This window comes from Amborella trichopoda, chromosome 13, assembly GCF_054954075.1.
Source record: "Amborella trichopoda isolate Santa Cruz 75 chromosome 13, AtrichopodaSantaCruz75HAP2 v2.0, whole genome shotgun sequence".
Lineage (NCBI taxonomy): Eukaryota > Viridiplantae > Streptophyta > Magnoliopsida > Amborellales > Amborellaceae > Amborella > Amborella trichopoda.
In genome coordinates, this window is record NC_142348.1 from 37,466,330 (window position 1) to 37,489,469 (window position 23,140).

Here is a 23,140-nt window from a genome sequence, read left to right on the forward strand (position 1 = left end):
AGTTTGTTCCCTGTTTTTGGTGCCTAGGGAACAGCGCAGGGTGTATTTTTCGTGCCAAAACATGTCACAGCTACGATAGATCTGTGGAACTTTTTTACCCTCCATATACATCAATTTTGAGTGGTACTTTCTCTCTCCTATATATACTTTTCTATATTACTTCCATGCACAAATCCGCCACCCCCACACATCTCATGTTTATGTAAAAGCCTTGGAAAAGATCAATGTAAGTGGAACACTTTATCTTCTTGACATTCACAAATTCATGTTAATTATTTGTAGAATACCCTTGAGACACCATTGAAAATTGCCCATTTCATCAATTCTTACTCAATTTTACTTCCCTTTGCTCAATGTTTTAATGTGATTTTGATTCAAATTTCATTATTGAGAGAATCTATGTAAAATTTTATGTAAATTTTGCAATGCCTAAACCTATTCTTGGTCACTTGTCCATGGGCCAAATGGGGTTATGCTAGCTTACCAGATAGTAATTATGAAGAATAAAAATCATAGATTTCTACGTAATTTTATTTTATTTTTCTTTTGTTGAACATTAACTTGGATTATGTTCAAAACATATATTCTTGGTCACTTGTCCATAGGCCAAATGGGGTTATGCTAGCTTACCAGATAGTAATTATGAAGAATAAAAATCATACATTTCTATGTAATTTTATTTTATTTTTCTTTTGTTGAACATTAACTTGGATTATGTTCAATGGTTTGAGACAACTTTTTTCTCAGTCATGTGTTGTAGTGGTTTACATAGATGTCAGTTCTATTACAATGACTCATCATATTAATCTTTTTTTAGGTAAATGTTATTTTTTTAACTAAGATATTGCCATTTTGAGTAGTTTGCAATATGTAATGCATGTGGTTGTAATTTATGTATATAGGTAATGTGAAAAGAATCCATTACTTCTTTTTTTTTGTAAGGTTCATTTTCTTTATTTTTACTTCGCTTTATTGTGTTTTTGTCTCATTTAGTGTTTATTCATATTTGCTAGGGGCAAATAATGGGTGATGGCACAGTAAAATTGGCTTTGTGTTTTGATGGATATCTAAAGCGAAACTCAAATATGAGCATCTTTTCTATGATGAAGGAACGGTGAAAGTGACATTCTTTCCGCAAAAAGGTTCCTTTGACCAACTTAATACACATTTGAAAAATTGATACAATATAACCCTACACCCATGCCAATTAAGTATTATGACCCTAATTTACCATGCCATTTATCTATGGTAGATGTGAGGGACAATTGTGATGTCGTGGGCATGTTGGAAATGCCTTCCCCCATTGACATGTACATATCATGTCGATCAACCTTCATTAATGTTACAACATTGCCCGTCGCCTTCAACCTCATAATCTTTCGTGCATCTTCTAGCATTTGCATCATCTCGTCAATAGAAGGATTTTAAGGTGAAAAGTGTTTGTTTCCTTCCGTTGCCTCTCGACAATCATAGACAATACACAGTTGTTTAGGTGCTCTATCTTGATGAGTATTAAGGGGTAAAGTCCATAGCGTTTCACCAAGTCAATTTGTTTGTCATTCTCCAAATGCCACTCATCTAGAGTGGTCGTCATCTCATAAGTCTTGAGAGGTGGGTCCCTCTCCTGAAAAGTAACAATGACCTAATTGGGAATAACAAAAACTTCACTATAAGTGCGCATTCATTCTATATTACTACACTTCTAAACAAACTTACAAAGTTCTTGCATGAGCATCCCAAATTATCTAAGAGATACATGACTTTTTTGTTTTGTTAAAAGTGTGGGAATCTGGGGTCTTCTAGGAAACAACTCTTGTTCGTCCATCACCACTGCAGCCCATGAACAATATCAGTAGACCATTCTAAGCATAGTTGATTGCATAATCTTACAAAGAAACAAAAATGAAAAGAAAGGATCCAGATGAAATTGATTTATAGTTGGCAACAATTGTAAGGAATGATTTGAACGCAATACAGATCAATTTTTACCCATCTAGTTCACGAAGCTCATACAATTTCAGAAAGGGCACAACATTAGTAACAGAAGAAAAAGGTAAAATAAATGCATTAAAAAGAACTCACAACAATTAAGCATTAGATGAACATGTAAGCAATCAAACAAACGAATATATGGAAATATTAACAAAACTTCAGATCACACAAAAAAGAATCATCTCAAGCAGTGTTCCCAAAATCAAATCGGAACGGTTAATCGAACATGGGCCTGCACCGGCCGATTCAACTACTATAACTGGACAAGTCCCGGGAGGTCAAAAAAGTATTGAAAGAAAATAAAAAGAAATACAAAAAAAAATCTACTAAAATATGAATAGTATATAAAGAATGATTGAAATAAAACACATTCAAATGAAGTTGAAAATTAATGAAAAAAATGGATTTAAACCCATTCTATATTCTTCAAGGGATATTTTTAAAATTTTCTAAAAAAGATGGGAAAATGTAAAAGTGAGTATTAATAATCAAAACAATTTTTAATCTTTACCATAATGTAAAGAATATTTAAAAATGCATTACAAATCAAATTTCTTATTTTTTAGAATTTATATATATATATATATATATATATATATATATATATATATATTGAATTTTTTAAAAAAATACCGGTTGATCACCCTGACCGCCTAAAACCGGAACTAGTTCCGATCTAACCGAGCGGTTAGTGGTTAGATCGGGCGATTTTGAGAACAATGATCTCAAGTCATAATCCTACTTGTAAAAATCCCATAATAAGAATATAAATTACTTCTTCAAATGACCAATAATTGCATAGATAACCCATGACTATATTTTGAAAGACTAGATATTTCAGAGTTATAAGTTGTCACATCCCAAGTTCTATAACACTAACATTCTTGAGATGTGACAGTCAATTCTTAAGGAACAAAACAAAATTTTTCATTTTTGAGAATCTGTATAAAGCCTACTCATAACTAATATTCACACGAAGGTCTAGATATACATTTGTTGATAGGACAAAAGTTACAATGATGAATTTGAACAAAAGTTACAAAAGCAAATTTAACCTTGACTACAATTTCTTCAAAGTGGGTCCTGTTGTGTAATCAAACTATGAGACTGTAATTACCTTGAAAATAATTTATCATAGTTTGATGAGTTTGGCTACTCAATAAGTGATCATCACAGTCTTCAAAATAATCATTGTTGGAATATGTAAATATTTTCTAAAAAGATGATAATGAAACAATACAAGGAAGAGCATTTATAAAGAACAGTTTCACTTTCAGTTATACACAATTTAGCATAATTCAAAAGATTGAAATATATATAAACACTTTAACAAATATGCATAATTCAAAAGATTTCACAAAGTACCCTATTGGCATCCCAAGTAGGTCACCGATAAACCCCACCAGCATCATGGATGGGTCCATTTAATCCCTACAGGTCCAATCATACCTCACCGACGTACCGTATAAGTCCATTTAATCCCTACCGATGTATCGGATAGGTCCACTTATACCTCACCGGCATAACGGATGAGTCCACTTAATCCCTACCGGCATACCAGATAAGTTCACTTATCTTCACCGACGTACCGGATGAGTTCACTTGTATATTTAAAGTATCTCTGAAACTCTTTAAAAATAAAAAAATAGCAATATCAGATATCCAGAATATCATTGAAATCATTAACATGAATTCACTTAAAGCAATTTAAATAATCACTTTCATTGAAATTCCTAGAAGTAACCAATCAAACATTTTGGGCAATGATTTCATAAAGGTATCAATTCTAAAAGACATTCCTAAAATGTAACACGATGAACAGTATATGATCAATAGATGAGCTTTTATAGAAATACAAAGTTAAATACGGAAATATTACAATTTTATGGGAATGCAAATTCGCAGATAATCATTTTACAGGAATAAGTAAAACTTATAGCATCAAAAATTTACAGACGGATAAAAATACAATTAAATACAGAAATGTGTAAATCTTACAATATTAGTAATATTACGATTAAATACAAAATTATTATTATTATTAGTGAATATTGGTTTTATAGAAGAATGACATCCTTTACACACAAAATTTACAGTGTCTAATATTCATAACAATAGAAATGTCACAATTTTAGTAAAGGATGAATTACTAATTCTTAAATAACTAATTTACAAAAAATAAAACCATTTACACATAATACTTACAAAAATGATGGATAAAATATCACAATTTTATGAGCTAATTTTCAAGAGAATGAGGTCACTTATACATAAAACTTACAATATCTAAAATTTATAAAAATAAACAGTATATCACAATTTTGTCAAAAAAAGAAATACAATAATTTACAACATCTAAAACTCATAATAATACACAAAATATCACAATTTTGTTAAAAGTGGAAATAATTGTTTTACAATACAATGAGATCATTTACCTATAAAACTTGAGAGGAAACTTTCGATATCTTAAAATTTGGCTAGAGAAAAAAAGAACTCACATTTCGGTTAGAGAGAGAGAACCCACTGCATTTGACAGAGGGAGAGCGTAAGAGAGTATTGCATGGCGAGAGTCCTCACCTCTCTTTCTATTTAAATTTTTAAAACGTATCATTATAATATTTTATTATTTTAAACTCCACCTCATGTATGAAGTGTAATACGAATATTAAACGTTAGTATTTAAAGCCCACGTGCGGTGGCATACGAAAGGAGAAGGTTAAAGGTAAAAGGAGCAAAAGTTGTAATGGTCGCTAAGGACCACAGTGCTTGGATGGACCCTCAAAGAAAACTATAAATTATTGACCAATGAATATTGGGAAATCAATACCGATATGAAGGGTACAAAAACATCTATTTAAACACTTAAAAGTTAAGTATCTATAGTTCTCTTGTAAGGCTATTACATCATACTTATATTCATTTTTATGTAAGGCTATTACATCATATTTATATTCATTTTTATGTAAATATTTTATTTATTATTTATCATCATCATCATCATCATCATCATCATCATCATCATCATCATCATCATCATCATCATTATTATTATTATTATTATCATCATTAAATTTTCTTCATTAGTAAGAGTATTGCAAAAACAATGTTGTTATTCTGAATCTGAACTTTCTGAATCTGAACTAGTCCATATTAAACTTTCATCTTCTATTTTTTCTAAAAATTGAGACTCTGAACTTGATGATGAATTTTCTGTGCTAGATTCTCCATTTATTAAGATGATATCATATATTTTGGAATTTAAATCTTCGTCTAAGATAAGAGTATCGATTTTTCTTTTTACTTTACAATTAGTTTTATAATGTCCTATTTTACTACTTCTATAACAGATTGGCAATTTCCTTTTTCCTGTTTTATATTTATAAATTTTTTTGGCAAATTTTTCTGTTTTATTTTTCATGAATTTCTTTTGTTTTTCCGAGTTATTTCTTCTATCTATTTTTCTCTTATTTTTGTTTATTTTATTAGGAGAAGTATTTATGCTATATCCAACTGTTCACAAAAATCTCCTAACTCTTTCTTTCATGTCATTCTCTGTTTATCTAATTGTTTTCTTAATTTAAGGTCAATGCACAAGGCTAATCCTTCTGCAAAAATTTCGGTAGAGAGTTCTCCTATTCTATTGTATATGCAGAATAAAGTATTATTCCCCCATTTATATTTTCGAGCCTGGTTTTGACTTTGTCAACAAAGAGAGAAGGCAAACCAGCGATAAATTTTTCTTTCCAATGGTCAGCGCTACTATCTTCGCGAGTTAGCAAGCGTGAGGAAAACACATCTTTGTACCATTTATAGTGTGATAATGTAGGACATCGTAAATTAGATAGTAGATCCTCAGTTGTAGCTTCCAATAAGGATGTACTACCAATAAAATGAAGAGTTATTGTGTATGTAAGTGTATTCACCGCGTCACTTTCACTGTATGGTATATCTTGATTTTGTTTATTTTTGCCGTGTGGCATTAAGGATTTGATTTTTGGCGGTTTCATTCATATAGAAGTCCCACCAACCTCGTAGCCATCCTGTGAACCCACAGACTATGGCTTTGGTGACTTCTTGATCATGGTTGCCTGCTATTTTACAAGCTAATGCATACATGGTCATATGCTTCATTGTATCAAGTATTAGATGGTCGGACATACCATCAATATTCCAATTAACTATAGTTCTGCTTGAATGAGAGACTGTATCTGATATCAGGTCTTCTTCAAATTGAATATCGACAGGAGTAGGTCTGGTATGATACATTCTAGCTGGTGCTACTGGTCTCCATTTAGACCCATATGATATTCTATCAATATTTTGATTATCTTTAAGGTGCATTCCTTCTTTGAAAGCACTTTCTATATTTTCGATTGTATTTTCAATAACTGGCTCTTCTTGAAGAGTCAGAGCTTCCGATTCTTTAAGTATTATCCCTTTTCCTTTACCGTCTTTTATTTGTAATTGAGACAGCTTTGCTACTAATTGATTTATCAGTTCCTGGTTTTCCTCGTTTTTCTTAGAAGGTTTTAGGTGTTTGTATAAGTACATACTGGCCACTTTATTTGGGTCAAGTACGACATGCTTACATTCTATGACTGCATCAAAGAGAAAGGTTGTTTCTTCAAACTGAGATTTGCCTGAGGAAGAAGTCTTTTTTGGAATTGGTGATGATATAAATATTGGGAGTTGAACAGGATTTTGGGTGTAGGTCCATTGGCTTGAATATTCAGGATAGGATTCTGGACTAGAAGGAGAAAGAGGTAGACAATAGGATATTGGTGACCCAACAGAGGAGGGAACCAAATCCATTGGAGTCTTGCCCTTTTCTTGGCTGGTCATGTATGTATTTCTATCAATGTTTGTATCGGTATTAGTATCAGCATTTGTATCAAGATGATCCTGGTCCCCCCTGCAAAAATTCACGAGTCAAAAAGTCGGGAAGGTGATTAGAAGAGCCTTTTAAATGTTCGATTGTGAAATCAAAGGAAGATAATATAGCTTGCAATCTGGCAAATATCTGTTTAGATACAAGATTTTGAACATCTTTGACAAGAACATCACGGGCTGCTTTGCAGTCTGTTCTTATTAAAAATGTTTGATTAAGGATATCACTTTGAAATTTAGTTACGCAATGGACAATTGCTAATATTTCTTTTTTGACTGTAGAATAGTTTTGCTGTGTACTATTCCAAGCCTTTGAAGTATAACGAACAAGTTGTTCATTATTATTTATTTTCTGTTTAAGTATGCCTCCCAATCCTAACTCTGAGGCATCACATTCTATTAATTTGAATGCATCGGGATTTGACAAAGTCAAACAAGGTAATTCTTTGGCCTTGGTTTTTAGCCTTTGGACTTCTTTGGTGTGTTCTTTAATCTGCTTTGGGGGGTTTTTCTTTAATCTATCATATAAAGGTTTAGCTTTATTTGCTAAATCTTTATAAAAATCCACGATGTAATTTAAACATCCTAAAAATCGTTGTAATTCATTTTTATTAAGTATTATATCAGGAAATTTGTCAGCAAATTGATATGCTCTTTCAATTGGGACAATGGTTCCTTGATATATATTATGTCCTAAAAATTTGATTTTGGTTTGACATAAACTTATTTTCTTAGCAGATACAACCAAACCTGCATGTTTTACAGAATTTTAGAACGTATTGATATGCTTGAAGTGTTGCTGGATATCTTCTGAAAAGATCAATACATCATCAATATAAACTATCATGAACTTAAAGTAGAGATTAAATACATCATTCATGATCATTTGAAATTCGGACGGAGCATTCTTGAGTCTAAAAGGCACAACGTTTCATTCATATTGACCAAAAGGTACATTAAAAGTTGTTTTATATCTATCAGATTCTAATATCTGAATTTGCCAATATCCAGATTTCATATCAAATTTGGAGAATATATATGCATTTATTAATCTATCTAATAAATCTTTCTTATTAGGTATTGGGTATCGAATCCATTTTAAGGACTTTTTTTAATGGTTTATAATTGATTACAAGTCTTGTAACTCCCCGTTCTTTTTCAGCATTATTTTCTACATAAAATGCAGAACAGCTCCAAGGGGACGAACTTTTTCGTATTAATCCCTTTTTGAGTAATTCATCTATTTCTGTTTTACATATTTCTAAGAGCCTTGTATTCATTTCAATGGGTCAGGCTTTAGTAGGGATTTTAATTTCATCAAAACTCTCTTCATATGGGAGACTTATTATATGTTTTTTCCTGTCCCAAAAAGCATTAGGTAAGTTATTACATATTTCGTTTTCTATAAGATTTCGAATACTTTCGATCTTATTCTTATTTTCTGGTAATAATAATTGTTCTTCAATTATTTTATATTTTATCTCTCTCTTGAGATAACAAAAAAAAAATTCTTTATGTTCTATGTTTTGTTTGACATTATTTATTTCTTTTATTTTAGGTTTATCTATAAATTCGAATTTAACTTTATAACCGTCTATATTTGATTCTATTCCAGAGCTATCTATGGTTATTGGATAAAGTAAACTTAGAAAAGTTGTTCCAACGATAACTGATTGACTTAATCCTTTAACCATTATAAAAGGTATTTGAAGACAATTTCCATTTTTACAAACAACCGCATTGGGCAGTTTATAATTAATGATTAATTACTTTCATCTGCTGTATTTAATATTTGAGTTGTTTTACTAAAATGTTTTGTAGGTACTAGCCCTCATTAATGCAGTTTAAGTCGGCTCCGGAGTCAATCAATGCTAGAGATTGAAAACTGTATTCATTTTTTACAATAATTTTTACTAAAGTAAACCACTTTTGAGTGATTACTCGATTGATTAGATTGACACAATCATTTTCTTCTATTGTTTCTTTAGCATTTGATGATTCAGGTTCTATAATATTTTTTCCTTTTAATAGTTTATCAAATTCTAATTCATCATTATTCGATAGTTTTTATAAGAATTCTGTATGTAATTCTAGAATTCTAATTCTATTTTTTAGCTGTTGAACATCTGATTTCACTACATTGATTTCTTGCTTTAATTCTGAAATAGTAAGTTCTCTCTTAACAACTTCCCTTCGCTAATTCTTTTCAATATTTTTGAAAAGCTGTAGTCTTTAGATGGTTTTACTAGTGCAATAGGCTTATTTTTTTATTTTGCTATTGTTATATAAAGAGATATTATTGCTCTTTTCTCGTCAGGGTCGGATATTTTATCTATTATATCTAACATTAAATTTTCTTCATTAGTAAGAGTATTGCAAAAACAATGTTGTTCTTCTGAATCTGAACTTTCTGAATCTGAACTAGTCCATATTAAATTTCATCTTCTATTTTTTCTTAAAATTGAGACTCTGAACTTGATGATGAATTTTTTGTGCTAGATTCTCCATTTATTAAGATAATATCATATATTTTGGATTTTAAATCTTCGTCTAAGATAGGAGTATCTATTTTTCTATTTACTTTACAATTAGTTTTATAATGGTTTATTTTACCACATTTATAACAAATTGGCAATTTCCTTTTTCTTTTTTTATATTTATAAATTTTTTTGGCAAATTTTTCTGTTTTATTTTTCATGAATTTCTTTTCTTTTTCTGAGTTATTTCTTCTATCTATTTTTCTCTTAATTTTTGTATATTTTATTAGGAGAAGTATTTATGCTATATCCAACTGTTCACAAAAATCTCCTAACTCTTTCTTTCCTATCATTCTCTGTTTATCTAATTGTTTTTTTAATTTAAGGTCAGTGCACAAGGCTAATCCTTCTGCACAAATTTCGGCAGAGAGTTCTCCTATTGTATATGCAGAATAGGGTATTATTCCCCCATTTTTATTTTTGAGCCTGGTTTTGACTTTGTCAGCAAACAGAGAAAGCAAACTAACGACAAATTTTTCCAATAGTCAGTGCTGCTATCTTCGAGAGTTAGCAGGCGTGAGAAAAACACATCTTCGTACCATTTATAGTGTGATAATGTAGGACATCGTAAATTAGATAGTAGATCCTCAGTTCTAGCTTTCTAATAAGGATGTACTACCAATAAAATGAAGAGTTATTGCGTATATAAGTGTATTCACCGCATCACTTTCACTGTATAGTATATCTTGATTTTGTTCATTTTTGCCGTGTGGCATTAAGGATTTGATTTTTGGAGGTTTCATTCATATAGAAGTCCCACCAACCTCGTAGCCATCCTGTGAACCCACAGACTATGGCTCTAGCGACTCCTTGATCATGGTTGCGTGCTATTTTACAGGCTGATGCATACATGGTCATATGTTTCATTTTATCAAGTATTTGATGATCAGACATACCATCAATATTCTAATTAACTATAGTTCTGCCTGAATAGGAGACTGTATGTGATATCAGGTCTTCTTCAAATTGAATATCTACAGGAGTAGGTCTGGTATGATACATTCTAGCTGGTGCTATTGGTCTCCATTTAGACCCATATGATATTCTATCAATATTTTGATTATCTTTTAGGTGCATTCCTTCTTTGAAAGCACTTTCTATATTTTCGATGGTATTTTCAATAACTGGCTCTTCTTGAAGAGTCAGAGCTTCCGATTCTTTAAGTATTATCCCTTTTCCTTTACTGTCTTTTATTTGTAATTGAGACAGCTTTGCTACTAATTCATTTATCAGTTCCTAGTTATCCTCTTTTTCTTTGGCAGTAAATCTATTTTTATTTATCTCATGAGGTGGTTTAAATAAGACTGATTTTTTCTTTTCGCCTATTTTTTCTTGAGGTTGTCTTATTATATTTTCTATTCGGGTTGTTTGCTTACTTATGGTTTGTAAGCAAAGATTTCTATAGTTATTTTGTTCTAGAATATGTGGTATTAATTCTATTTTATGCATATTTTCACTAGGGGCCATTTTATATGGTACAACTTTAGTTTCTGTAATCGATCTCGGGTCTGTTTGATCTTTTGGAGTTCCTTTTATTAGAATAGGTTTCTCAGGAGGGTGTATACTGGAAATATTTTCTCCTCCACTAACCTGAAATGTTTGACATTGGGATTCTAAAACATTTATTCTAAAATTTGGAACAGGGACATTCTTTTCTCTAAGTGTCATGATTAACCAATCAAAGAAACTTATAGTTTGTTTTTGTCTTTTTAGAAATTATTGTATCTCTTATGAAACATATCTATTAATTCTTGTGAAAATTCTTTCAAATACCGATTTCGAATTTCTGTATTTTGTTCAGATAGATAATCATTTCTTAGAAATTCATAGTCTGCCTTTTCTGGTGTTTGCAGGGTTAAGACATGAAAATCTAGATTTGAAAAGGAAGTATCTGAAGAGCTTAATTCTATTGGTTTATATTGAGGAATGTGTATATTGCTTCGAGTTCTAGTAAGTCCTTGGATACTTGGTTCTTCTTTTTTAACTTGGGGTATGGTAGAAGTAGATTTTCTAGCTGATATTATTTTACTATTCACTTCTAGTGTACAGTTTTCAATATTATGTTCTTTGTTTCGACGATTTTTGAATTGCAGTTCTATACTTCCATCAAGATGTTCTATAATTTGCTCGGGATTGTTATTGACAGGGGTTTTATATTTTTTATTCTCATTTTGTATGGACCAAATATTTGTTAATACAATCTGAGACCAATTTAATGTTTGAGGGATAATAGTATTAGATTTTTCTACATTTGTTTGGAAGAATACTGTCTTCCCTTTCATATCAATTTGTAATACATTTGGGTTTACAGTATTCATTACTTTATAACAAATTCTACATATTAGAGCTATATTTTGTGATCCTAGGTTCATATCAAACCCTTGTGTTTTTAGATTAAGTGTTAATACTTTAAGGATATTTGGATCACTGAGTGATACAGAAGAGTTAGGAAAACAGTTAAAATATACTGGACCACTACAGAGGCTAGATTCTACAATTCCTAATAAAGAATCATTAAATTGATTATGCCTACTGTCTCTTAAACATAAAAGTATTAGGTAAGTTCTGATTTTGAAGTGTTGGTTTCTGTATCTATTGGCTGATACACAGGTTTATGAATATTATTTCTTGTTCTATGTAATCCTTGTATAACAAGTTCAATCCTTGAGGTAGACCGTCTTGCAAGGACAGATTCCCTTTTTGATGATCCTATAGTATTGTCATCCATAATATTTAATTTTGTTTTTCGATTATTATTGAAATGTAACTCGATTTCTCCATCTGGATGTTCAATTATTTGTTTTGGGGTTTTATTTAGAGGAGTTTTATAATTTTGATTTTCATTGTAGATAGTCCAAGTTTCAGGTAGATTTACTTGAGACCAATCAGCTAACTTAAGAATTACAGTATTAGATTTTTCTATGTTAGTTTAGAAGAATATTGTTTGTCCTTTGGTATCAATATGCAATACGTTTGGACTAAGGGTATTCATGACTTTATAACATATTCGATATATTAAAGCTATATTCTGAAATCCTGGATTCATATCAAATCCTTGGGTTTTTATATTTAAGGTTAATACTTTTAATAAATTTGGGTCACTTAGTGAGACTGAAAAGTTGGAGAAACAGTTAAAATAAACTGGACCATTGCATAAACTGTATTCTACTATTCCTAACATCGAATCTGAAAATTTATTATGCCTACTATCTCGTAAACATAATAATATTGAGTTATTTAATCCTAATCTAGTAAGTGGTTTTATGGCAACTTGTATTAATCCTACAAGAAGATATTTATAATCTTTTTCTTTATGAGATTTTATCATCTTATTTGAAAGCAATTGGAAACTCTCTTGCTCATTTGTAACAGAGAGACTTTGCTCTACTATTTTTATAGCATAGCCTGCTTTGAATATAAATGTTCCTTTTTTACAAACATCTGTTATGGGTATTTTTGGTATGTTCCAGTTCTGTATTTGCTTTTTTATATTTTCAATTACTATTTCTTCTTTATTTTTTACTCTCAATGTACTACTAGTTGAGGGTATTGTCTTATTGGCTAGGTTCCTGATAAAATTTTTCATTTGAAGTTACGGATAATGCTATAGACAACCTCTTATGGCTCTTACAACCTCAGCGGCTCCTCCTGGCCTTATCGGTTTCTAGCCTGGGCGTCAAATAGCTTAACTCTCGTACTAACTTCTAAATGGTAGATTTTCTCAGGTTCCTTAGAGACAAGATTCTGAACGTCTTTGATGAGAATGTCGCGAGCTGCTTTACAATCGGTGCAGATTAAAAATGTTTGATTGAGGATATCACTTTGGAATTTAGTGACACAATGTACAATTGCTAATATTTATTTTTTGATGGAAGAATAATCATTCTGTGTAGTATTCCAAGCTTTAGACGTAAAGCGAACCAGTTGTTCTTTATTATCAATTCCTTGTTTAACTATTCCTCCTAATCCAAGTTCGGAAGCATCACATTCAATAATTTTATAAGCATTAGGAACAACTAGTACTAAACATGGTAGTTCTTTTGCTTTCCTTTTAAGGGTTTTTACTGCAATAGTATACATATCCGTCCATTTTGGAGGGTTCTTTTTTAATCTATCGTATAACGGTTTAGCTATAATAGCTAAATCTTGTATGAAATCAGCAATATAATTCAGACATCTTAAAAACCTTTGTAATTCTGTTTTAGCAAGAATAATATCAGGAAATTTATTTGCAAATTCAATTGCTCTATCTATTGGAATGATAGTGCCTTGAAATATGTTATGTTTTAGAAATCTTATTTTAGTTTGGAATAAACTCATTTTCTTAGCAGAAACAACCAAACCTGTGTTTTTTATCGAGTTCAAGAAGGCATTGATATGTTTGAAATGCTGCTGGACATCTTCTGAAAAGATCAAGACATCATCTATATATACGATCATGAAATTTGTATAAGGATTAAAAATATCATTCAATATTTTTTCAAATTCAGAAGGGGCATTTTTTAGTCCAAATGGCATCACATTCCATTCGTATTGGCTGAATGGAACATTGAAGGTTGTTTTATATCTATCTTTTTCATTTATTTGGATTTGCCAATATCCTGATTTCATATCAAATTTGAAAAATATACATGCATCTAGTAATCTATCTAATAGATCTTTTTTATTAGGTATTGGGTACCTAATCCATTTTAATACCTTATTTAGAGGTTTATAATTTATAACTAATCTTGGTACTCCTTTTTCTTTTTCGGCATTATTTTCAACGTAGAAAGCTGCACAACTCCATGGTGAAGAACTTTTTCTAGTTAAACCTTTCTTTAATAGTTCTTCTATTTCTTTTTTACAAAATCTCTATGAGTCTTGAATTCATTTGTATTGATCTTGCTTTTATAGGTATTTTGTTTTCTGTAAAAGCTTCTTCATATGGTAAGTTTACCATAAGCCTTTTTCTGTTCCAAAAGGCAATAGGTAATTCATGACAAACTTCTTGCTCTATTTGTTTTTTAATATTTTCAATTTTTCTTTTATTTCAAGTAATAGCAAATTATTTTCTATTTGTTATATTTTACTTCTGTTTTTAAAAAGCATAAGAAATTTTCTTTATTTTTTATAGTTTGTTTAATATTATGAATTTCTTTTACTTTTGGTTTTTCTATAAAGTCGAATTTAACTGTATGTCCATCAAGGTTTGCTTCTATTGCTATATGATCAATTTTTAAAGGATAAAGCAGTTTTAAAAATGGAGTTTCTAAGATTACTGCTTGACTTAATCCTTTTACCATTATAAAAGGCATATCAAAACAATTTCCATTATCAAATAATTTATAATTTATAATGAGTTTACTACCATCAGCAGTATTTAATATTTGGGTGGTTTTATCAAAATATTTAGAAGGGACCAATCTTTCGTTGATACAGTTTAAATCAGCTCCAGAATCTATTAATGCGAGTGATCGAATTACTATTCGTATCAATGTATACCATTTCTCATTTATAACTTTGTCTATGATTTTCAGATGATTTTCTTGTAATTCTTCTTTAATAATTCCTGAAGATTCAGGTTCATCTTTGGTTATTTTAGTTAACAAATCTTCAAATTCTAATTCATCGTTATTTCAAGATTAGAAGGTTCTAAAAAATCTGTGCCCATTTCTAGTATTCTAGTTCTATTTTTTAATTGTAGAACTCAGTTTTAACCTCATTTATCTCTTGTTCTAATTCTGTTATATTCGGTTCTCTTTGTCTAATTTCTCTCTTATTTATTCTCTTAAGGATTTCAGATAGACTATATTCTTGAGGTTTTACTAATTGAGGTGGCTTAGTTTTCCCTTTAGCCAAGTGTAAATATTGAGTTAGAGCTTCCCTTTTTTCTTCGGGATCAATTATTTTAATTGGTATGTAAACGAATTCTTGAAAGAATTAATAAATGCTTGTCATAAAGGATATAATAAGTTTTTAAAAAAATATAAAAAAACTATTGGGTTCTTTGAATGATTACAAGCAACTCTTAAAGAAAAAGAATATCGAGTACCTAATTTTGAAAATAAATCTGAAATTAATACATTAGAAAACCAATATCAAAATTTTTATACAACTGAAGGTGAAGAAATCCAAAGTATACACCCTCCAGAAAGATCTCTACAGATAAAACGACTAAAAGATAAATCAGAAACTACTGCTTCGCCCTACAAAGCAATTCCAACCTAACATACACATAAAGTAGAAATAATTCCACATATAGTAGAACAAAATAATTATGCAAATATGTATCTCCAATCTTTAGGAAAACAAGCTACCAGAATAGAAAATATTATTAGCCAACCTCAAAAAAAAATAGAAGAAAAGAAGAAGGCCATAATGTTTAAACCCCCACCAATAATAAATAAAGAAAGATTTATACAATAGTCCAAGAATTACATAAAGGCAGAGTTTACCTAAAAGGAAGGAAAAACTATACAGGCTCTCTGCAGAGCTGAGCGAAGAAACAGAGAGATCAGAGGAGAGAAGAGAGATAAGAGAATAGAGAGAGAGATGATATTTTCTTCTGCGTTCTGAGCTTTTCTCCCAAAAGACTCTGCCTCTTCAGAAGAGTTTGAACCCCTTTTATAGTCACCGGATATGAATAGATTATAGATGGTTTATTACTTCGGCTTCAGGTCCGGACAGATGGTGCTTCCTCAGTAATTGTTGCTGGTATGCATTGGCAGGATTTGTCGGTATGCGTCGGCAGGATATTAAAGGGACAGGTGGCAGGGTACTTTAGTGTCGGTAAGGCACTGTAAAGACAGGTGGCAAGGTACTGTAGTGTCGGTAAGCCACTGTAGAGACAGGTGGCAGGTACGGTTGGCTTTTATTTTTGTCGTCTTTGGTTTAATGGGAGACAAGGAAACTTTAGTGGGAGACAAAAGATAATGGTAGGGAATTGTATTGATTATATCGGGTTGTTGTCCGGGCTTTGACCTTGAATTACTCGGGCCTTTGGGAAAACACGTCATCTTCATTGTAAGTTTTTTCTTCATTATTGAAAGATGTAGTCATTTTTTCTGCTTCTTCGAAAATCTGGAGTAACTGCTTCTGGAGTTATTCCTTAGTTGCCAAGGGATTTTGCTTCTGCATTATTTGAATATATTCTAATAAATTATTTGGGTTTTCATATGAGCTATGCCCTGGTATTTTCCTTAATTTAATATTGTCTGGCTCAAGGGCTTGGTTCTCAAAAACATCCCACCATTTGATGTATATTTTTTTTTCCAGTCTGGGAATATATTCAAAATTATTAATGAGATTCTCTGAAATTCCGAAATTCCATTTCATGATCCATGGAATTTGGTATATGGCCATGAAATATAAATAGTAGTCAATATTTGGGTCTTTATTATTGTATTCTACGAATTTTGCTTGAGAAAGCTGAAACTTTTGGGGAAGAATCTGGGATGTTGATCCCCATATCATAAACCAGTTTCTGAACCAATTTGGGAATGGTTCAGTAATGGATGCTTTTATCTGGATAAACCAAGTATGAGAATTGCTGTTATTTTGGAGGGCAAATATTTTGTGCCAAGCATCAATATATTCGGAGTATTTATAGTATTTAACATGAAATTCAGGAGCCTGTAATTTCTTTCCTCTTAAGGGATCTAAGCCCCAATCTTTGTATGTCAGTATTTTTCTTAGCTGCATTTTTTAATATGCAACTATATTGGTATTTTTTTGGCAAAAGTGGACCAAAGTAATAGAGCCTGTTTCAAGGAGAATGGCCTCATACCACTCTCGGGTTTATTAATGGTGCAGGTTTATTTTTTGCCTTAGCTATTTTAATATACTGAGTTATTATATCTCTTTTTTCATCAGGATCTGTTATTTTCTCTATCAGATCTAATATTAAACTTTTTTCACTAGCTAGTGTATTACAGGAGCATTCTTCCATTTTCTCATTTTCCAACTGTTCATCTGAACTACTCCATATTAAATTTTTCATCTTCAACATTTCCAATTAATGAGTCACTGCCATGGCCTTCAGTTGAACTGTTTTCTGAATCTGCATCATAAATTTGTATGATATCATATATTTTATTTCTGATATTTTCATCAAGTATTATAGTATCAATTTTCTTTTTCATTTTGCAGGCATTTTTATAATTACCAACTTTCCCACATTTATAACATACAGGTATTTTCTTTTTTCCTTTATTATATTTAAATTTAGGTGAGAATCTTTTGATAAATTTTTCTCTCTTATATTTCCTAGATGTTCTTTTTTCTTTTTTAAAAGATTTATCTTTCCTTTTTTTGCGTGGTTTATTTAGAGAAGTATTGATACTATATCCAAATTGTTCACAAAAATCACCTAATTCTTTTCTACCAGTCATTCTTTGTTTGTCTAATTGTCTTTTTAATTTTAAATTTGTGCATAGGGCTAATCCTTCAGCACATATTTCTAAAGAAAGTTCTCCTAGGGTATAAGTGGAATATGGTATAAGACCCCCATGTTTAGTTTGGAAGCGATTTTTAACTTTTTCAGCAAAGAGATAGGGTAATCCAGCAATAAATTTTTCTTTCCAATGATCTAAATGACTATCTTCTCTAATTATATAGAATGTGATGCATCTGAATTACGTCTAGGAGGAATCTTAAAACAACAAGTAGGATTTACTGAACAACTGCTAAGATACACTTCCAAAGCTTTGAATCCTACTCAAAAGAATTACTTTACAGTCAAAAAAGAAATTTTAGCTATCGTACATTGTGCTACTACATTTCAAAATGATGTTCTTAATACAACATTTTTAATTCGCACAGATTGTAAAGCTACCAAGGATATTTTAATTAAGGATGTCCAAAATTTAGTTGCCAAACAAATTTTTGCCCGATGGCAAGCTATTCTCTCTGCATTTGATTTTACTATTGAACATTTGAAAGATTCTACTAACCACCTTCCTGACTTCTTAACTCGAGAATTTTTGTAGGGGGGCAGAACTGATAACCATTATCCCTAATACTTTTTAATAATAATATGAATACTAAAGACAAAGCACCTATGGACTTAATTCCAGTTGAAACAACTGGATCCCCAATAATAAGCCTGTCACCATATTCACCCAGTTGTCCAATAATAATTTTTCCCGAATATTCAAGCCAGACTCCACCACAAACACAAACTCCTGTATTCCTACAATCACCAATCCTTCGAAAAACCTCTTCTACTGGTAAATCCCAGTACGAAGATATAACTTTTCTTGTAGACTCAATCATTGAAGACATACATGCAATGGAAGACCCAAATAGAATTGCAAAAAATTATCTATATAACAATATCAGCCCTTCGAATGGTATCAAAACTAGTGAATGGTATGAAGCCATTCTACTAGAAACTGGCTCCATCACAATTGTTCATTGTTACCACAGTGCGTTCTTCTGTCTATTTCGGAGGATTTTTTCTCAGTCTATCATATAATGGTTTTGCTTCTATTGCTAAATTTTCATAAAAATCAGCTATATAGTTCAAACATCCTAGAAATCGTTGTAACTCTTTTTTATCTAAAATAATATCAGGAAATTTGTCAGCAAATTGTATAGCTCTATCTATTGGAATAATTGTTCTTTGATATATGTTGTGTTCTAAAAATCTAATTTTCGTTTAACATAACTGTATTTTCTTTGCAGAAATAACTAATCATGCATGTTTTATTGCATTGATAAAAACAATTAGATGTTTAAATGATACCAACAATAGCCAAGATCGAAAAACCACGAAACATTAAACTATCATTCTAACATATCCAAGATATACTAATACACATAAAATAACAAGAATAGAAAAGGGAGCTATATCAAGAATGATCCAAGTTGTAGAAATAGCTTGACGAATTTTAATACTGAAAATAGCTTTTATTTGCATTTTAATGCTTCATACATACAGACCAACGCATACAAATTACGTACAAAACAACTAACAACTCATACAAATTAACTAACTGTTTACCATGCAAACTGACAAATTAAACTTCAAAGCAGAAGCATACTTACAATTTACAGACGCAGTAACAACAGCATAACTTCCACTCTGATGGGTAGTAGCTTGGAAGATTATCGAAATTACATTCACACATAACACTCAAACTAACATCACTCAAAGAAAGGACTAAGACTAAAAATCTCAGAAGGGAGAGAGAGAAAACTTGAAGGCTTTCGGGAGAATGTGAAGGCGTCGTGAATTTTTCAGCTGCTTAATCTCGCTCTTCACTCTGATCTTAACGCTGCCGTTTTGAGAGAGGAGGTCTTCTTTTTATAGGCATGGACTTCAAATTCTTCTGGTAATCAGTTTGTTGCTTTTCGTAGGGAGCTCCGGATGGATACAGGTGGATGGTAGATGATGCTCCTGCAGCTGTCGATGGAGAAGTGGAAGACAGATGGATGGTGGAGATGAAAAGTAGAGAGGGAATCTTCTTTTGGCTGAAAAGTAGAGAGGGAATCTTCTTTTGGTTGTTGGTGAGTTGTCTTTTTATGTTGGTGGTCGAATATTTTTCCTACAGCAAGGACAAGTGGATGATTCCTTGTCGACAGGTGATCAGCTTTTATTGTAGTAGGGAACTGTATCAGGGATAGGTGGATTATTCTCTGTCGGTTGGTGTTTATCTTGTTGATTTGGACTTATTTGGGATTGTTTTGGGCCGGGTCAGGCGAGTCCTGGCCTAGTACAAAGTTTGCTTCTGAGAACAACCATGTGCTGACTGGTCTTCTTCTATTTCGACATTGACTTCTTCTTCATTTTGTGCTTCTTCCTCAAATATCTAGAGCAATTGCTTTTCAAGTTCTTCTTTGGTAGCTTTTGGGTTTTTTTTCTTCATTTGTCTTATATATTCAGAAAGATTATTTGGGTACTCATAAGAATATGATCCTAAGGCTTCAGGAATTTTTCTGAGTTTAATTTGGTCCGACTCCAAATTTTTATAAACAAATATATCCCACCACTTCACTGATATTTTCTTTCCTATACAAGGAATATATTCATAATTATTAGAAATATTTTTAGAGATTGCAAAATTCCACTTTAATATCCAAGGTAACTGGTAAAGAGCCATAAAATATAGATGATAGTCTACATTAGAGTCTTTGCCATTGAATTCAATGAATCTGGCTTGAGATACTTGTAAAGGTTCTGGTAATATTTGGGATCCAGACCCCCATACTGAAAACCAATTGCGAAACCAGTTTGAAAAAGGTTCAACAATTGCCATTTTGAATTGAAGAAACCATGTGTGAGAATTATAATTATTTTGGATGGCTAAAACTTTATGCCAAGCGTCCACGTATTCAAAATGTCGATAATATTTATTTGGGAATTCCGGAGCTTGTAATTTATTTGCTTTAGCTGGATCTAAATTCCATTCACTAAAAGATAAAATTTTTCTAATTTGTAATTTGGAATAAGATACCATTTTGGTATTTTTGTGGTAATAATGAACAATTGTGATGGAGCCAGTTTCTAGTAGAATGGCTTCATACCATTCTCTAGTTTTAATATCATTCGAAGGGCTGATATTGTTATATAGATAAATTTTTGCAATTCTATTTGGGTCTTCCATTGCATGTATGTCTTCAATTATTGAGTCTACAAGAAAAGTTATATCTTCGCACTGGGATTTACCAGTAGAAGAGGTTTTTTTAGGGATTGGTGATTGTAGGAATACAGGAGTTTGTGTTTGTGGTGGAGTCTGGCTTGAATATTCGGGATAAATTATTATTGGACTACTGGGTGAATATGGTGACAGGCTTCTTATTGGGGATCCAGTGGTTTCAACTGGAATTAAGTCCATAGGTGCTTTGCCTTTAGTATTCATATTATTATTAAAAAGTATTAGAGATAATGGTTATAAGTTCTGCCCCCCCTGCAAAAATTCTCGAGTTAAGAAGTCAGGAAGGTGGTTAGTAGAACCTTTCAAATGTTCAATAGTAAAATCAAATGCAAAGATAATAGCTTGCCATCGAGCAAAAATTTGTTTGGCAACTAAATTTTGGATATCCTTAATTAAAATATCCTTAGCAGCTTTACAATCTGTGTGAATTAAAAATGTTGTGTTAGAACATCATTTTGAAATTTAGTAACACAATGTACAATAGCTAAAATTTCTTTTTTGACTGTAGAGTAATTCTTTTGAGTAAGATTCCAAGCTTGGGAAGTGTATCTTAACAGTTGTTCAGTAGATCCTACTTGTTGTTTTAAGATTCCTCATAGACCTAATTTGGATGCATCACATTCTATAATTTTATATGCATTTGGATCAGGTAATGCTAAGCATGATAATTCTTTTTCTTTTAGTTTAAGGCGTTTAACAGTCAAAGTGTGTTCTTCTGTCCATTTCGGAGGATTTTTTCTTAGTCTATCATATAATGGTTTTGCTTCTATTGCTAAATTTTCATAAAAATCAACTATATAGTTCAAACATCCTAGAAATCGTTGTAACTCTGTTTTATTTAAAATAATATCAGGAAATTTGTCAGCAAATTATATAGCTCTATCTATTGGAATAATTGTTCCTTGATATATGTTGTGTCTTAAAAATCTAATTTTAGTTTGACATAACTGTATTTTCTTTGCAGAAATAACTAATCCTGCATGTTTTACTGCATTGATAAAAACATTTAGATGTTTAAAACGCTGATCTATGCTTTCTGAAAATATTAATACGTCGTCTATATAGACTATCATGAATTTGAAATAAGGATTAAATACATCATTCATAAATTTTTGAAATTCTGAAAGGACATTTTTTAATCCAAATGGCATGACATTCTATTCATATTAGTCAAATAGTACATTAAATGCGGTTTTATATTGATCTTCTTCTTTTATCTGGATTTGCCAATATCCAGATTTTAAGTCGAATTTCGAGAATATACAAGCATTTAATAATCTATCTAATAAGACTTTTTTATTTAGTATGGGATATCTTATACATTGAAGTATTTTATTTAATGGTTTATAATTTATTACTAGTCTTGGAACTCCTCTTTCTTTTTCTGCATTTTTTTTACATAGAATGCAGCACAGCTTCAAGGAGAAGCACTTTTTCTTATTAAGCCTTTCTTTATTAGTTCATCTATTTCTTCTTTGCAATATTCTAATAAATTTGCATTCATTTGTATTGGTCTTGCTTTAGTAGGAATTTTATTTTTAGTGAAGCCTGACTTATAAGGTAGGCTGACCATGTGTTTTTTTTGCTTTCCCAAAAAGCATTGGGTAATGCACTACATAATTCTTTTTCTATGTGGGTTTTAATTATATGTATTCTTTCCTTAACTTCTGAAAGTAGTAGATTTTCTTCTACTTGTTTGTATTTTATTTCTGTTTTGAGGTGGCAGAGAAATTTTTCTTTATTTTCTATGCTATTTTTTACATTATTTATTTCTCTAATTTTTGGTTTATCTATAAATTCAAATTTTATTTTATGTCCAACTACTGTTGTTTCTATTCCAGTAGTATCTATGGTCATTGGATAAAGTAGGCTTAAAAATGGTGTTCCTAAAATGACTGCCTGACTTAATCCTTCAACCATTATAAAAGGTGTAGGAAAACAATTCTCATTGTTACATATAATAGCATCAGATAATTTATAATTAATCATTAATCTACTTCCATCAGCAGTATTTAGCACTTGAGTGGTTTTATCAAAATATTTAGTGGGGACTAGACCTTCATTGATGCAATTTAGGTATGC

General features: G+C 31.1%; 2 long non-coding RNA genes across 5 annotated transcripts in view; one reads left to right on the forward strand and one right to left on the reverse strand.

The window, feature by feature from the left end:
* On the forward strand, positions 1-19,867 carry LOC148779201 (uncharacterized). The gene is made up of 3 exons (XR_016047190.1): positions 1-123; positions 11,273-11,369; positions 19,761-19,867. It is a non-coding gene; the product is annotated as an uncharacterized LOC148779201 (long non-coding RNA).
* Positions 15,799-23,140, reverse strand: part of LOC110008302 (uncharacterized) — a 25,273-nt gene continuing 17,931 nt past the window's right edge. For 3 of the 4 annotated variants that reach the window (XR_016047187.1, XR_016047188.1, XR_016047186.1), the window contains one exon: positions 15,799-21,310. This is a non-coding gene — a long non-coding RNA (uncharacterized LOC110008302). The remainder of the gene's footprint in view (positions 21,311-23,140) is intronic. The other variant, XR_016047189.1, reaches the window with a different exon arrangement.